The sequence below is a fragment of the Pholcus phalangioides genome, unplaced genomic scaffold (assembly GCF_987345545.1).
Source record: "Pholcus phalangioides strain wild (caught in Gottingen) unplaced genomic scaffold, Ppha-v1.0 ptg000015l_1, whole genome shotgun sequence".
Taxonomy (NCBI): domain Eukaryota; kingdom Metazoa; phylum Arthropoda; class Arachnida; order Araneae; family Pholcidae; genus Pholcus; species Pholcus phalangioides.
The window spans coordinates 41,996,277-42,013,776 of record NW_028301608.1 but is presented as its reverse complement, the minus strand read 5'-3'; the positions used below and the strand labels follow the sequence as shown (position 1 = coordinate 42,013,776).

Here is a 17,500-nt window from a genome sequence, read left to right as displayed (position 1 = left end):
ACAATGTTTTGGCCACCCACATGGTTGTGTACACGTTAGATCACACTGATGGTTACACACTCTCTAAGTCACTCTCATGTGCGAACACAATCTAGGTCACAATTCTGGTCTCTCATGACGTAGTCCCCCTCACTCCCTAAGTAACCGCGGATTTATAGTTCTAAATACATATTGGTGATCAATATAAACCTCGCATTTCCGGCATGCCGGGAACGAACCAGACCCCAGAACTCAAAGAGCTGGTGCCTGTCGAGTTTCACGGCACGCCGGCTTATGTGGGGGAGTACGGTAATTTTTTGTTGACTCATTCCTCGAAGTTGGCCACCCCTTCGAACTTATTTACAGGGAAGGGGGCCCGCTAAGCACATTTCCCTGTAAATACTCTTCTGGATATGATTAAAATTATAAATTAATTTTATATCATATAATTTTTGTATTTTTACAGCATTTTTACATTTTGGGTTTAAATTTTGAAGTGGTCTCTAATAAATCATTCGATTTTTATCTTTTAGAAAATGAAAATTATATATACGATAAAAACAAAGGAGATGATAACAAATGCATGGATGCTGTCATTTACATACGCTTATAAATCTCTAATCCAGTATACATAATAACTACGTGATTCGGCATGAGGAGTCAACCTCATAATTTTGAGTTATAGTTGGTACTACGGCATATCGGAGACGTTGAAAATACAGTCGAATCCCGTTTTAACGAATACCATTATAGCATAAATCGCATTTTAACGAACACTTTCTAATCCTCCAGATAACTTTACATAGGAAAAATGCGAAAACTTCTGGAATTCCTTCATCATAACGAAATTTCGTTATAACGAAGTGATTTCTCTGGTCACTTTGAGTTCGTTATAACGGGATTCGACTGTATAGTGATTTCCATGCATGTCAGACATTGATGATAAAGATTATACGAGAGGAAAAAATTGGAAATCTATGCATGATGGAGATTCGCTCTATGAAGATATTCAATTCTGAAATATCCATGTCTGTAATGATCGTGCTCGTCGGTACTGTTATAGTCTTCAGCATGGACATTTAAAAAAGTTCGAATTATCCGATTAATCTATACTGGATCCGTAAATTGACTGGAAATTCCGAAGTTGTCATCAATAGCCTACATTAATTCACGTAGGATTAATAATGATCTTTAGGAATTTAATTAATGATTTTTGGATTTATGGAAACAGTTACTGATCATAAGTTAAGAAACTGTTTCCCCGAATTTTTAACCATTTGTGTGTGAATGGAATTAGGGGAATTTATTTCTATTAGAATTTGTTAAGTAAGAAAAATTTATAAAAAGAAATCTGTTTCTAGAGGTTGAACAAAGCAATTCATATCAAGTGATACATAATTTCGATGATCCAATGTTGGAAATAGGAAAATTTATGAAAAAAAACTAAAAAATTACAAATTAGCGTTTTGAATTCTTTTCATACGGGCAGTCGTTTATGAAATTCCTCGATAGTCATCCAAACAAGTTTGGCGGATTAATCCAAAGCATGGATATTTTTTTACGAATTAAGATCACGTGACTTTTGGTGGTTTCCGATTACTAACCGCTAATTCTTTCACAATTACCGGTGAAATTTACAGTAAGTACCAGTTTAATTAATCATTAATTACACCGGTAATTTTTTCGAATTGAATTAATAATCGTGAATTTTCTTCAATTGGCTACATTTTATCATACAAAAATCATGATTTCCCCCCCCTCCTCCAGCTTCAAATTATTCAAAATATTAAAAAAAAAAATTCGAATTAAGCAAAACATTTGAATATTTAATTAGCTTAAAAACCTCGAGGGGAGTTCGTAAAAAGTTTGAATTATCCGAAATTCAAACTAACCACGTACGAATCAACCAAGTTCTAATATAATTTGCGATTGTGAATGTTAATCGATTGAATGGTCCGTAATGAAAACCTTTACATAGTGTGTGTGTGTGTGTGTGTGTGTTCATTGCAATTATTTTGTTATTAAATTTTTCTTGATATGGTTAACATTAGAAAAGTAATTTTACATCATATCATTTTTGTGTTTTTTACAGTTGTTTGTGCGTTTCGATTTTGTGAAGTTTCCCATGATAAAATGATTTTATTAAGTTTGGGCGATTTTTATCGTTTAGAAAATAAAGATTATATACGATAAAAACAGAGAGGATAGCAATAAATGCACGAATGCTATCATTTACATACGCTTAAAATTCTATAATCCAGTAAATATGATAACTACACAATCCATCATGAGAACTCAACCTCATAATTTTGAGTAATACTTGGTATTATGGCACACCGAAGCATTAGTTGAAAATATAGTGATTTCCATGCATCGGACGTTGACGATGAATATAATATGAGAGGAAAAAAATTGAAATGTATGTATGATGGAGATCCACTATGAAGATATTCAATTCAGAGATATATCCATATCTATAATGATTGTATACGTCGATACTGTTATCTTTTCAGCAAGGACATTTAAAAACAAAAACTGCACATCGCTCTAATGAAACTGTACTTCCGACGCATGCGCAAAGAGTCTCCAGCTGCTGTCTGGATCATTGAAGTCGAGGTCAAGTATCGCCTTAGGGCATTCCGACTGACGTGCAACACCTGCCTTGTTGTGTATATGTAAGACGCTATATAGCAAGAAAAAAAGTGGTAAGACGTCCGTGAAGAAGAGTGGTGTAGTCTCTCAATACGTGATGCTGTATGTGTGGTAGTGGTGAAGAAGCAAAAAAAAAAGTATACTATCGCAAAGATTATATGTCTCTCGCAAGATCTTCCTTTTTTACTTAAGAAAAAAAAGTTATCCTCGTGACCGATAACGAGTGTGTTTAGCAACTTCTCAGGACGACTCAACCACATACTAAACAGAGATGCTAACGATAATAATCGCTGCTTTGTTAAGTTTTTTGATTATTTTAGACCGGTTGAGAAGTTTTGTATTTTTCTAGGAAATCCCATGCTATTGTTATAGTGGGTAATTGGGGGGGATTTCTACTTGAAACAGATGTTCTCGAGCATATTAATCAAGGGGAGTAGAATGTTGTGCCGTATCAGAATATTGCCGGTCCATGCCTGAGACACGCACTCTTCAAGACGTTTTATCACGATGAGAGAATATTGCTTGGGAAAAAATAAGGAAGGGGGAAATATATATATAATATACAAAATATAGAGCGTCTATATTGATCATTTTCTCCCATAGAGCCCGATAATAGCCATTAAGAAGTACCACAGAGCAAGTTATATTTCCTCAAGGTAGTCATATGAAGATGACATTATAAAATTTCTGAGTTCTGTAAATGAATGTTGCAGTGCAATTTTCAACTACAGCGGATTCCACTGATAACGTGTTACTTAGAACGTTTTCCTTCCTCAGTACGAAATATTTCCGTAGTCCCAACTCTAACACTTATCGATGTTTCGCGTTTGGAAAGTTTTCCCGCTTACATCGTTTTTTCATGACAGTTTTTCAAAAAAACCTCATAAGCAGGATTCAGCTGCATTTCAATTTCAATTAGTTAAACCCATTTTCATATGAATGTTCGGTACAAAATGAGTAATGTATATAAGTTTTTAATCGTCCAAGTATAGATAATCTTAAGAAGTTAATATTTTCAAACGTTTGATATAACAACCTCCCAATGTTCATTATCCGTTGAACGAGGTTGGTTGATATAACAAATGTCGATTTGTTATAACAACATAAACCAATTTGCGGCCAACTTGACCAGAATTAGATCGTTAAATGCAATGAGTACTCAGGGTACATTCACCAACACGGTTTTCAAACTATAGACACAATTTTTGAATGAGAATTTAATCAATCTGTGGCAGTAAATTGCAATATAGTGATATGGCCACAGTTGGTGTTTCGTGAAGTAGGGGGCGGTAGAAGCTACGGGTATAACATAGGATCCTATGGGTTGGATTGCGTTGGAGGCGGTAGGAGAAAAAAATTTCTGGAAAAGGGGGCGATGGGAGAAAAAAGTTTGGAAAACTATGCTCTAAACCGTTTCAGCTGGTTTCAATATAAATAATGCAGTTGCTGATGCCTTCGAAAATCTTAAGAATCAGAAATGATAGGGGGGAAAAAGAAATCACCAGAAAACTAATTGATTCGGCCTCCGATCACATTGATAACAAACACCAATCCTGTAAGTCATTATTATTATTTTTCTACTTTCAAGGATTAACGTGATTGGTCGTAGTCGGCAAGATCATAAGTAATTTGAGCAACCCCCTCCTTATTGTCCTTCGGCCAGCCAATCAGAATCAATGTGGTACGTCAATCAAATTAGAAAAAAACCCTTCAAGCACTTTCTCACTGGTCACGGAATTTACCTTTAGGCTTTTTCAAGAGGATGAAAGTAGTACGGTTATACAAATAAATTAGAAGAGAAAAAGTAGGCTCAAGTAGGGCAAACGGTTTCTCTAAAATAATACACGGTTGTTTATGTCTGTGAATTTAACAAATTAAATAAACGTGGATTAGGGAGAAAAAATTATATTTTCGGCAAAGAATTTCCCAATATTAATTTTTGAGGTGGCAAACTCCATACGTTACGTTAATTTAGAATAACAAATTGGTCTTCGTAATATAACACGAGTTCATCCGAAAATTACTAACGTACGTTTTCAAATTAATTTTTGAATTCAATTTCGAACTATAAAAATATTTATCCTGAGGAATATAACTCCATATTACATTTATATATATATTTTAAATAGTTTAACATATTTTTAGTAACCGTTTAAATACATATATTCATCGAAAAAAATTCAAATACTCTTTCAATCGCAATGTCTTAATCCCGTAGAATTGAACATGGGATAAGAAATTTCCCATCACACACGTGAAATAATGAGGAAAGTTTATAATTGAAAGTAAACGTATATATCAGACACTAAAAATTGAAATTATAATTGAAGAAATATGAAATCATGATCGGAAGTTTCAATTTAAAATTCCAGAGATTAAAAAGCATAAGATTTTCAATAAACAGAGCAAAAATGATTAGAAATCGCAGAGGGGAAAAATAAATTGATAGGATATATATTTCGTCCATTGTCTTTAGTGTTAATTCTATTTATTCAATGCGGTAATCAACCATTGTAGAAGAAGAATAGCGGAGATCCAATTGGATTCTGCTGATGCGAGACTTGTAGCGATCTTACATGTCAAGATATAGAAATGAAAATAAAGGATTATGACAAAGAAATAAGAATAAAAAGTTGAGGATTTCAGTCACGCACTGCACGTCATGCGAGAAAACTCGAAAGCTGAGAGAATTCCACAGTTTTGTTATTTTATCTGCTTTAACTGCGGAATTATTGTAGCCATGCAATTTGTTCTGCAACCATTAACTAATTTCCCCCTTTTTTCACATTTGTTCATCCCATTCATTCACGTGAAAAACAATTTTTTTCCGACTCTTGTATGATATCTGCATTAATGTGTATAGTTATGTCTTTACTGGTAATCTTATGTCAAATTTTCGGATATTTATTAATGCGCAGATGTTACGGAACTTGTATATTTTTCTTCTACAATAATATTTGCTCATTCTCAATGATAATTTTTCAAGAGACCACCATCGTTGTGGGAAATAATCTGACCGTAATAAATGAGTAATTCGCAAATTGGATTCATCGTTGAAATGGCATGGTGAACAAAAAATATCGAGAAGTTCTTGTTCAATCCGCTGTAAGATAATATTGCCTTCAGGCACATCACGATTTCTACACGGGGAAAAAAATATATGTATTTCTAATGAATCTCTGTTAAAAAGCTCTCTAATGCAATATATAGTAACCAATCTACAGTAACTATTCATGAATAAATAAAAGCATATCGCGGTATGAAGAAACGATAATGAAATTATCGTGGAAATTTTAATAGAGAAATGATTTCAGTAAATCAGCAAATTAAAGGTTATGCAACAGGAATGCTTTTTTCATTAATAATCAGGCAAAATTCGTTTAATATTTTTTATTTTTTTTTCACCAAATATAATAATTGAATAGTAAAAATGATCATGAAGTTACTTTTTTGTATTTTTGCTATTCATACAATTTGGCCTATTGGTGTTAAAATACAGAAATTCAATGTGTGTGCCTTATAATATTCCTAAAAATATTAATCTGATTTCTATTCATGGTAGTTATGGAATTTTCATACCTTTCAACATGGTCCAAAAGCCTCAAAAACTATTGCCCACTTGAAATATCATTATTGAAAGATATTACTTATTATTATTATTTAAAATTGATTTATTTAAAAATTTGGTGTAGGTACACCTATTTTGTATTGTATATGCTCTAAAAAATACAATGTTTTATATATCTCTAATACTTTTTTTCGCAAGTTTTGTAACATTAAGAAGAAAATTTATTTTTAAAACCTGTGAAACATAACAAAATAAAAATTATATAAATAAGAATTACTTTTATAGATCTAACGTGTATTTTAACGTGAAACTGTTTTTAGAATAAATGTGAAGTTTCGTTAATTCGGGAATTATTTTCTAATTGAAATTAAAAAAAAAAAGATTTAAAATAAATGAAAACGTTCAGTCTATAAAATAATACAAAAAAATTGAGATTCGCTCAATTTCATTTAAAATTCTGATTTTAAAAAAAATAATAATTTTTTTCTGTTTATACAAATCAAGCATTTATTAATGGATCTCAAATATTTTACCTCATTTTATGAACTGAAAAATTTCTTTCATTATAAATAGATATTTATTCAATTGCGTTGATGTCATGCTATTTTCGTATATGTGCGTGCAAGGTGTGGGTGGTACATATTTTTTTTCTTAATGTTTGAAAATTAACAGAACGTATTTATTGGAGATGTGTATATAAAATTACGTTATCGTAGCATATTACGTACAGCCAAAAATATATGTAATAAATCCGATATAAATCAAAGTTAAATAATTTTCCAAACAATATTTTTACTGGAGCTTTGAACATACCTTTTCAACATGATGAAAAAGTCTCGGCAAAAACTTTTCACCGTGATAATAAAGTACGAGGCCCTCTAAATTGAATTGCGCTTTATTATGAAGTACATTTACATTTTTCTGGTTTTGCTTTGGTACTAAAACTACATCATTTTCACTTCAAAGCGGATTCTTTAGAAAGCACATAGACTTCCTTGGCATATATATAGACACACACACACTTTTATGTCATTAAATATAATTTTTTTTTTAAATTGAAGTTTCGGACTAGTATCCTGAAACACCACCTCCCCACACATTATATTTATTTTGGTTCTAAATCCGGGAACTGTTATTATGTTGAAAATATAATGAGTGTTATACGGTTCTGGGATATACAAGAATCACATTAGCGGGGGAAGCATCTCCCACGTAAGTCATATGGCGTCATTATCTAAAATGTCTCTTCCTTTTATAAAAAAAATAATGCAACATAGTTTTTTTTTTCAATCCTGCAGGATGGAAAAGTTCAAAAAAAAAATATATATATACCAAAAACAGAAAAAAAATGCATGAGAAAATTAGATTAGTTGTGACATTTAGAATATTTTAAAAATATATAATGCGTAGTTTTTTTGAGAAAGTAAAATCTCATCATTTGTTTCAGTGCGAACAAAAATAGGGGATTCTAAGTCAGGGGTGAACAACCTCCTTCCCGCGGGACAATTGCGGCCTGCAAAGGGGGGTCAGATCCAGCCCGTGTACCGGTGTCAATTGTACCGGTAGAAAAGTATCAATACATCCAACACGATAAATATATATGCACTGACCATATATCTTTCATAAAAATTCAGGACATCACCGAAAAAAGTTATCAAAATAAGTAAAGTTGTCAATTACAGCCGGAAAAATAAGGATGCGAATAAGGATGGCAGTTACAAGCAGAAATTACCAAATGCAAGTAAAGTTGCCAACTATCGCTAAAATTGCTGAAAAATTCGCCAATCACGGAAAATGATGGGTACTAAGTCAAAATTTAATTCAACAAGAAAATTTACTTGTTTGACGTAATCTATGCGATGAAGATATTTACTTGACTGCAATAATTATAACAGCCATAATTATTACGATATAATTGATGTCATGAAAATAATCTCAGTTCTTGATTTTCAAAATCAATTGTTTATCAATCAAAGCCTTGTCGAAAAAAAGGGTGAGAAAAACTGGACACTTTATGCAAAAAATTTTGGGACGGCCAAAATTACAAAATGTCCGTAAAATACGAGTCACGTGGTCACCATTTTTTATACAAAACATCCCGTAAAATACGGGTCATATGGTCACCATTTTTATACAAAATTTAAACAAAATCTACGAGCGACAGAAATACCGCATATCTAGCCCGCAGACAAAAAGGTCGTGCAGCCCTGCTCTATAGGCTTGTTTCCTCTCCTTTCCTGGAAATTATTTTATATTAGTATTCGAGTAGCCATTCTTCATACTTTCAAGCGACTAGTAAAGCAACACTATGGCTGTCCAACCACCAGGGCATTGCCCAAGATCATTAACTTCTCAAGTAAAGTCAAGCGAAATGATCGAGATCTCATCAAAATAACTTTGCCGAGCAGATGGCCGCTATGGAACATCTGCCTCATGATGCTTGCAAATAGCCAGAGGTAGAAAATAGTCAAATAAAAAGTAAAAGGATATGGGCAACACTTTATTCGATGAGACAGACTCGCGACTTTGTTCAAAGAGAGAGTGTCATATCACGCACGGATAGTCGGATGTTTCCGGAATATACATAGTTCTTGGTACGTAGCAAAAAAAATTCATAAAATCATCGTATAAATTCAATTTTGAATTTAGAATATTTTTATATTATCTTTAGAGAGAACAGGGTTCTTCAACCTTTGAGATACTGTGGGCAAAAAAAAAATCTCGAAGAAACCCGGGGGCCAACATTTTGCGGTATCTGGATTCATGCAGTGGCGCCTTAACGGGTGGGTCGAAAACGAGGCCCAGGGCTTCGAATGTAATGGGGGCTTGTTTTATTTGAGAACATGATTTATTTTCAGATTATTTTCAAAGCGAATATGCATTTTCATTAACTCTGGAATTATTTTTAATGTGAATTTTTATCAATTCGGTATTTTTTTTAAATTAAATGTGAATTTTCATTAATTCCGAAAATATTTCTTTCAATATGTCTGCAAATATTTTTCGTCAATTCTGCAAGTACAGTAAAACCTCTCTTTGAGAGGCGTTGGTGAGATAAAAGCATCCGTCCGTAAAAGAGGAGTGACCCTTAATCATGGGTTTAAAAAACATAGTTATCATTTGGCCGTAAAGGGGGGGGGGGATTAACTGCATCTGATGAATGTCCGTTAATAGGGGTTTTATTTCCCATTAATTCTGCAAATATTTTCCATTAATTATGAAAACATTTTTCATTAAAAAGTTCATCATTTAAATCTAAAAGAAACTTTTTCATTAAACCTAAAAGAAACTTTTTCATTAAACCTAAAAGAAATTTTTTCATTAAATCTAAAAGAAATGTTTTCATTACATCTAAAAGAAACTTTTTCATTACATCTAAAAGAAACTTTTTCATTAAATCTAAAAATATTTTCCCTAAATCTTAAAATTCTTCTTCCATATTTATTTTGGAAGTTATGGATTTTCATGAATTTCGAAGCACTTCTATCACACTAATTCTGAAATTATCTTTTCAATAGTTATGAAATGATTTATCTTATTTGTTTTAAAATTATTTCTTTCAATAATGAATTTTTCCTCAATAATTCTAGAATTATTGAGGAAATTATTCCATATTCTGTTAATGTTTGTCATGTATATATATTGTTTGTAATTGCATTTTTAATTGAGTTGCTGTATTTTGGAAATATATGACATCCATATTTTTTATGGACATTCTTTTCTCAGCCACCTCGTTGGGCATTTTGCCTTGTATTTGTATTTGTATAAATTACTTCTCTCACCAATTCTATATTTTTTAATACAAATAATATAGAATATAATATATTTTTTCAATGAGGAAATTTTATCAGCATTTCTGTACCTTCTGTAATGTTTTAGCCATTTCATCGGCGGATCACTGCAACAACCTTCGAGGACCACATTTGGCCCGAGGGCCATGCGTTGAACACTCCATTCCCCCGCACCTGCTTTACAGTATATAAGAAAAGTAGCAGAAAAGAGTGTTAACTCAATTTATAACTTTAATTTTGCTTCTTTTCAAAATAAATATACCCTTAAATACTTTAATGCCAGGGATTTTTTAAAACATACTTACCGACGTGAAAAAAAAAAATGATGATTTACTTCATTTTTTAGCGCATCACATCAATAGTTATAAACAATAGTAACGGATTGAATAAAATGTAGAAAGAAAATGCAAATCTTATTTCATAATTTACTCGGCGGAATGTACATATATTTAGCTTGGTCCAGATTTTTTTTATTGTAAATACTGTACAGTATGCAATAATATAGTTTCATTCATTTTTATGTCTTCTAATTTTTATATAATCATGACCATTTTTAAATATTGATATGAAAAACTGGTTTTAGAAGTCTTATGACAAAGAAAAAAACGTATTTGCACAGTATTGTTATTTTTATCAGTACTTTCTTATCTGTTATGATGTTTGTTTTAATATCAAGTGCTTTTAAATACGTGTGTTTATTAAATTAATAAATGGTGGGCTCACGCACATACATCATCCATTTTTTTATTGCGCTTTATGTCTCATACAATAAATTAGTTTGGTATATCATCATATTTCACTTGTTTCGGAAATTATTTCGGTGAAAGCGTGATAAAGTATATGGGAAAAAATTTACTATAATTCGGATATACAGTCAAGCCTCTTCAGCGGGTAACCCGGATAACACGTCACTCTGCCTACCGGACCATTTTTTTTACAATGCTGATTGTCTTTTGATGGTATTAAACTTCTGATAATGGGGATAACTCCGCTGAAGAGACCACTTTTTGCGCAAGTTCCCTTCACGAATTTTCATAAAAATTGGACGCTCTTCACACAATGTGCATGAAAGTTCTGGTCCCTACCTAGCTAGAAGTACCAACATACTTTTTTTACATCAAATGTTACTAGCACGAGGGCTACCCCCACACATGAGGTTCCCGGGTGGGAAAATGCAATGAGATTGCTCTGAGAGAGCCCTGGAACAAAGACTCCCAAGTTAATGTTCATGCGTCCCTGCTAGTAGACGTTCATTCACTGTCCCTGGTAATTGTGAATTTTATATTTTTGCTATGAAATTGAATATAATTTTTTTTGTAGTTTTGATCTCATTTTTACGAGAGACTCGTGCACCTGAAACCTCTAGACGACACCACGGTTGGCCCATGCGTTGAGCTGACCTAGCAAATATGGTCAATTTGACCTCAAAAAGAGATTTTCACTTGTTTCAGAATTAATATTTTTGTTTCTTTTCTAGCGAAAGAATTCCTTATATCTTTTCATTTCAATTATTTTTTCTTCAAAATTTTAAAGATTCTATTACTTTTATTTCTTGAAAATGATGAAATGGCATCGGCGTGAAATTCATGAAAATGATACTGTCACACCATTTACTATCGTTTAGTGACAATTAATTTTTCTCCACTTCAAAGATAACTTCAGATTTAAACCATTAAAAAATCAATACTCGTTGTAGTTGAATTTTGAATTTATAGTAAAACTTTTATATGGATTAATGGATACCTTCTGAACATGTAGCAGTCTTTTCAATAGATTACTTATTTATTTGATGGTCGCATTTTAAAGCGTATTGGATGTTCACAAAACTACAAGAGGTCCTCCATTTTAGGCAATGATAAGCATGCATCTTTGAACGTCGAAATGTTTTTAAGAGCATAGTTATCTCGGAAAGCTTGTCATTTTTCCGTTATATAGTCACGAGCCGTCCTCCCTAATTATCATGCAGTGCAATTACAAGCATTTAATAATTTATCTCTTCAGACTCGCGACTCTCTTATTCTCAAGGGGCTACGAGAAAATAGAGTGAATGCACTTGGTACTTATGGCGATGTTACGATTGCGCGTTAGGTTAGCTCTTCGGGTAAAAGCACACGCCAAAACTTCTACGTACTATACTGGTTGTACGTGCCCTTCGGCAAAACATTCTGTTCCCATTTCATATGTACCTGATTTATTCATAGCAACCAATTCAGCCGAAATGGAACATCATATTTCCGAAGGATGGGGTTACACACGCACACACACATGCTCTCTATTCAAATTCTAAGGCAGAAATTTACGCCTGACAGTCGCGAGAAATACTGCCATCTCTTTCTCCCACCATAGGCCGAGTTGCGTGAAAGTGAAATATTTCAACTTTCCTTTGGTTGCCATTGATGCAGTTCAGAGAAATTTTGAGATCAAAAGATGATCTTGCCCTTCGGGTGAAATCTAATTCTGAGACCAATCAGAAAGCAAGAACAGAAATGCGTTTCTAGGACCCCTAAGAATTTAGCACATCAAATGCTTTGATTAATTTTCTAGAAGATATAAGTGGATTTTCTCACATTAAACTGATGATGACATACATCTACAACTTTTTAAGAAACTTTGAGAAGCAAAATTATGGTATTTAAAGGTTTTTCAAAACAAATTACTAGAATAAAAATAGAATATATAATATAGTTGTTTTTTTCAGAGAGAGAAATGAATGAAGTATTTTAGTTATATATGTCACGGTGATGTATAGTATGCTATATGGTTAAGATAAATCCGGTTATATTATGCATAATAACAGGCTATCAAGCATACTCACCGATAACTGGAAAAATTGATAAATTACCCTAAATATATCAATTTTACCGGTGATTCTGCATTTTATCCAAGCGCCGTAATATTATAGCCTTTGGTTTAGTATTCATCAAATTTACCAACGAAGCTTGTGCATTATTCATGATCATCGATAAAAGCGATAAACGTAATCAACTTACACAGAGGCGATTGGTGATTATTCATAATAACCGATGCATGATAAATTTATCACTTTACCCGTGAATATGCATAATACCAAAGCGTTGGTAAATTTGATTAATACTGAAAACATTATGACTTTCACTGTCGATTGTGCACAATTACCAAGCGCTGTTGTTAAATTTGATAAATACTTGAAATTTATGACATGAATGTCGCTCTCCACTTGTTAATAAATTCATGTTCATCCATTCATGTCATATATATAGCCCTCTGGTGGCTCGTCGTCCATGAGCTATTAGCTGATCGGTTTCACCGTCCATTGCACGGTTCCGTTCGGCATATATACGCTCTAGCGAAGGAAAATCTCTATTTCCTCTGTAGCTTAGTGGTCAGAGCACTCGTCCGGCAATCGAGGGAACCGGGTTCGACTCCCGGTAGAGGCAGAGATGAGAGAAAAAAAAATTAACATCTCAAATATCTTCACAACATCCAGTCTTCTGTATTACTTGAAATTTATCGCCTTTTTCTGTGATTATTCATAATATACCATTGTGCAATTGGGTAATTTAATATGTATGAAATAATCAAATGAGTCTGATTCGTGCATAGTAAATATATATCATATAGTGCGATTTATCATTTTATTAAAGAGGCGGCATGTGGGTATTATACATAATTACCGGTAAAAATAATAATTATTTTTGTAATTAAATTTACCAACGACTAAAAATTGCTACCGCAAGGAGTCTCCCATCGAGGGGGTTAGCACACCAACCCCTCGACGAGTATAAAAAACAAGCCTGCCGTTCAGAATCGGCAATAAATTGTACGTCCCGGTCTAATTAGCCCTCGTGTGCAGAAAATGACCGAAAATGACAAAAATGATCAAATGGTCAACCAACGATGCTTGGTTGCCCCGTTTAATTGCCGGCAAAAGTGATGAATTTAGGGAAATTTATCAAACTTACTAGAATGCTCAGCGATTATGCATAATAAACTGTTTTTATGTATAATAATCGCGGATTCATAACATTTACCATTTGCGTAACATAATATTTAAATTTAAATAAATAAACTCATTCGAGCATAGAGTTTTGAAGGGGGAAAAATATTTCACCGATTTCTTATCATCAAAATATATGTGAGAACTTCAGATTTTTCCCAAGTTTCGGTAATACGAAATGATATAGAAAAAGAAAATGAAAATACACTGCTGTAAATCAATTTTTCCTCCATCATGGTGTTCATATGAATATCCTTCAAGAGACTATCGCACGCACACACACTATATTTATCAAGTGTTAAATATTTATGAGTGTGAATTATATAGAAGAAGAATCAATCTGAATTTCGAATGCTATAGATAATCATATGTTTTTCGTAATCTAAGTGCATTCAGTGTGTCCCTGTCTTAAAACGATGATGTGATAGATTGATTTTTGACAGATACCTCACTGTTTATGCATTGATATGATAACATTTAGAAATGACAGCTATTTAATCATATTTTAAGATCAAAAGGTTTTTTTTTTAATGTTCCATTTTTAGTCTGTGAATATATATGTATGAATAACTTTCACCAGCGTCAACTCGTCTTTAGATTTTATCGTCATCTTGACGACAACAGAAGGTCAGATTCGTTATCGCCTCTCACGTCGTATTTTGGAGTTTTCGGATATAAGTTTTTTTTTAAATCAATTAGCGATAGCTATACGCATTTTCAGTACATAAAAATGACTTTGAAGCTTTTATTTTTTTAGTAAAAACAATGCCTCATAAAAAATTTCTCTCAAAACAACTGCTGTGAAAAACTCTTGACAGTTTTATCATTAACAAAATTCACTCAATGTTAGCTTTGTTAAAAGTCACCAAATTTTTAGCTTTGCAAAAATTCTCTCAACACTTTAGCTTTAATAAAATCCTCGTGACAATTTTAATTTCGATAAAATTCAATTAATTAATTTTTTTTTTAAAATTTAGTTAACAGTTTTATCTTCAACAAAATTCTTATTTCCGACATCAATTGAACCAATAACAATAGATTTCATATCCCTACAAAATAAACAAAATCTTGTTTCACATGATCATATAAATTAAAATTTTTTAAAAAAATAACACGGTGATAGTTCATCAATCAATATAATTCATGTGTCCTCAAACTAAACATAATAAACTCAATACAGTTTCACATAAGATCCATCAAGAAAAAGCTCTCAAACTCGTACAAAGTTGTGATTTTATTTCCATAAAGAAATATTTCAGAAGAACTTCAGGGTATCTTCCTCGGAAATATTTCAGTCCCGGTATTCCTTTGAAAAAATGATGAGGGAAAATTGAAACAAAATTTCATTTTGTAAAATTTCAAAGAAAATTCAAATATAACCAGTAGCGGCTGTATTCGTTTCACTTTGTTATCCTAATAGTTGTTGATATTCGCGCATGTTCTCTTTTTGTCTTCCAAAAAAAAGCACCGTATTTATTTATATTCCACAAGAAATATTTTCTTTAATACTCCCCGTCAATAAAGAAACATAGTTCATTTCAGTGAAGTCAAGAATTACTTTGCACGTAGGGCTATTCGATATTTATGCCCAGAAGTAATGCAGTTATTTAGGTGGAGCGATATACGTACAAAACCTCTCGCGGATAGGAACGAAAAGAGTGTGGTGTTCCCATACATATACATAGCGTGAAACAAGAATAATTTTACAGAAGTTCCTAAAGTAAACCTAATTTAGTTTTTCTTTTGCTTTTTTGCCCGAAGTGAAGTATATGTATATAAAATTTGGAACTAAATTTGAACGTTTCTTTTCGATATCGTAGTTTTGCAATGAAAGGCCTTCGTACAAAAACGTATAAAACGATATATTCAATCAAATACTATTTCAGCGAATATATTTGTTTCCCTTGTTTGATGTAGAGATAAATTCTATTTTTCTTACTTTATATACACGGAAAATGGGTTTAACTGGTAAACAAATTTTCACTCATTGCTCCTTATAAAAAAAATCATCATAAAATTATACATACATCTGTTTTTTTTTAAATTCGTGTATGAGTTATAGTTAATATATAATAACTATATAAATACAATAAGTTATTATATATATATATATATATATATATATCACTGAAATATATAATAACTTATTGTATTTATATAGTTATTATATATTTCAGTGACACTTGTCTGATAATAAAGTTGCTATAAAAATGTTTCATCAGCAAACTTATGTAAATGTGGATTTCAGTCACCATAATGGTACATCATCTCATTTCGCACACTGTTATGGAACTTTTGATGTATTTATATACTTTCGCTATTTCTTAAAAGATACGTCCAACCTATACGTATAGAGAAAGATTTCTAACCATTATACCATAGTTTTGTCGTTACACTGCTCAAAAAGTAATCACGTCAAGGAAATTTTAACGGTTTTAGAGTACATTGGGGGCTGCTTATTTCAAAACCGGTGTTTATACTGTTGATTTTGCCGCATTGGCTCTAGTTTTTCAGATAACACATACTCTCAACATTTCAGTGCAGTCTGCAACCACTATTTTTCGCGTGAAATTTTTACTTTTAATTTTTTACTTATTTTACTATTTCGCAATATTATTGCATTAATATCATCAGGCTACAGCAGACATCACTGATCTACGTGTATTGATCTTATATTTACCACGGATTTGAATTTCACGCAATATTAATGTGATTTGTATGGTGCTTCGGTTTTTCTGTCGAAGTTTAATTTTCATTGTATTTCAAAAACTAGAGCCAATCTGAAATCACCAATGCGATATTTGGAATCAATACCCAAATTCTACCTTCAAATCACTGAAACATCTTCGACAATAGAACTAGTGTTCAGCAGTGCTATTGAATGTAAAAAAGTACTGAATATTTCTGATAGCATAGATTTTGAATATTTTTGAAGAGATACATTCAATATTTTTTATAAGATAGTTTCACTATTTTTTATAAGATAGATTCAATATTTGTAATAAGGTAAATTGAATATATTCGAAATTATTCGATTACGACTGAACGATAAATTTTTCATGTCATTGCTATTCGGCAATGTTAATCCCCAATCATTCGTAATTTAAAGGATCAAAATTAAATGACTTGATTCAGAGAATACATTGTCAACAATAACTTTTATATTATTGTGTTCTTATGAAGGTACAGTATCAACTATAAAGATTTATTCATTTACAGATACTTCGTGATTTGGCGGATTAATACATATTTTGTGTATTAATACGCAACAATGCGCAAAAAAAGTGTCAATCCGTATAAGAAAATCTAAAACCGGTTATGATACATCTTGCCATGAGCAAAAATGTATTTTGAGTTACTCTTATTAAAAATCTGAACATTATATACATCCAAAGTTCCATGTAACGATGGTCTGCGGACCATCTGTCGTTGCAGAGATGTTATCGTCATGTCGAAAGACAGCATCATCATCAATCACCATCGAATTTATGCTGTTATTGCTATCCCTTCTGAGCTGGCGTTGTTAATGCCACC

At 32.2% G+C, this 17,500-nt stretch overlaps 1 long non-coding RNA gene across 2 annotated transcripts in view; it reads left to right on the top strand.

The window, feature by feature from the left end:
- The first annotated feature begins 8,719 nt into the window (after positions 1–8,719).
- LOC149076044 (uncharacterized) overlaps positions 8,720–17,500 on the top strand; it is a 29,870-nt gene continuing 21,089 nt past the window's right edge. For both annotated transcript variants that reach the window (XR_016194200.1, XR_016194201.1), the window contains exon 1: positions 8,720–8,793. This is a non-coding gene — a long non-coding RNA (uncharacterized LOC149076044). The remainder of the gene's footprint in view (positions 8,794–17,500) is intronic.